The sequence below is a fragment of the Tenrec ecaudatus genome, chromosome 6 (assembly GCF_050624435.1).
Source record: "Tenrec ecaudatus isolate mTenEca1 chromosome 6, mTenEca1.hap1, whole genome shotgun sequence".
NCBI lineage: Eukaryota > Metazoa > Chordata > Mammalia > Afrosoricida > Tenrecidae > Tenrec > Tenrec ecaudatus.
In genome coordinates this window covers 62098270-62099730 of record NC_134535.1, presented here as the reverse complement: position 1 = coordinate 62099730, position 1461 = coordinate 62098270, and positions in this window count along the sequence as shown.

Here is a 1461-nt window from a genome sequence, read left to right as displayed (position 1 = left end):
AGTTACCTGTGAAACCTGAAACTTCTATCCTTTATAAAAACTCACTAGGATCACAAACCAGGCTTCGGCATGAATTTCTTTCTCGTGCAAAGCCAAGAATCGAGGTATTTCTCCCCAGAAGAACCTAGCAAACTCAAATAAAAAATGTAAAGTGACATTGTACAACTCTTCTTGATTGATTGAACTGTTGGATTGTATGATATGTGAAATATATGCCAATAAAACTGTTGGAGAAAAAAGATAAACAAAATGAGAGGGAGGATAAAAAATGTAAAGTGAACTGTTCTAGTCTGCAAAAATCCAAACCTAAATATGGTTATATTTTTTACAGAACCGGAAGGTTCTCAAAAATAACTGACTAGTGTCTGGTTTTATTTTTCCTTTTGTAGAAAATGACATTTCTTCAGTACTTAATACGCCTTTATCATCCAACAAGAGTGTGCACTTAGAAATGACAAGTGGGATAGTAAATAAAATGGGCATTCCACTTTCTTCTTCAGAAACTCTTATCCAACCCAGATTCAGCAACAATTTGAAAAACAGAGTTCACCAAGTGTCAAAAGGAAGTTCTCAGGGAAGCTAAGAAACAAAGTTATGAAGCGAAGAGGGAAACAAAACCTGGGAGAAGAAACGAATGAGAAAGCAAATGGCCTCCCCACACCCTTTCTTTTACCCCCCATGTGATGTACCCTCTCCCCCTGTCTTCCGATGGTCATTTTTTTAACACTTTTTTTTTACTTCTAATATCCTTATCTCTGTTTTCTATAACTCCTACCATTTGTCGTCTCTTCCCATTGTCTTCTCTCTTCCCTGCGATCCTCAAGGTCAGCAGTTCAAACCACCAGCCAGCTCCACGGGAGAAAGATGGGACTTTCTTCTCCCATCAAGGGTTACAGTCTCAGAAACTCACAGCGGCAGTTCTACCCTGTCCTGTCCGGTCACTGGGAGTCAACATCCACTGGATGGCAGTGAATTTGGTTTGGTTTAGTTTGGTTTGGGTTGGGTTGGGTTGGGTTGGGTTGGGGTTGGGTTGGGTTTGGGTTTGGGTTTGGGTTTGGGTTTGGGTTTGGGTTTGGGTTGCGTTTGAGTTGAGTTTGGTCTGGCTTGGGTTTGGTTTGGTCTGGTTTGGTTTCCCTTTCTCTGGTCCTTGTTCCCTCTTTTCAGTCCTCTGAACTCATTCACCACCAAAAGCAGAGGATAATGATATGAAACAGATGTTACAGTATTTCTTTAGTTTCTTTATCCAAAGTGATGCTATATATTGATATATACCATGATATACAAATATACTGTTCATAATATTTTGGGGGCAGTGTTACTATATGTTTATCAAACCTTAAATTATTTTCCATTTGCAAAACACTTTCTATAGACCTTAAAAGTGAATTTAAAATTTATAAGAGTGGTATATGATAAGATAATCATTTCTCACCATAGCAGCTAGCATCCAAGATGACTCTC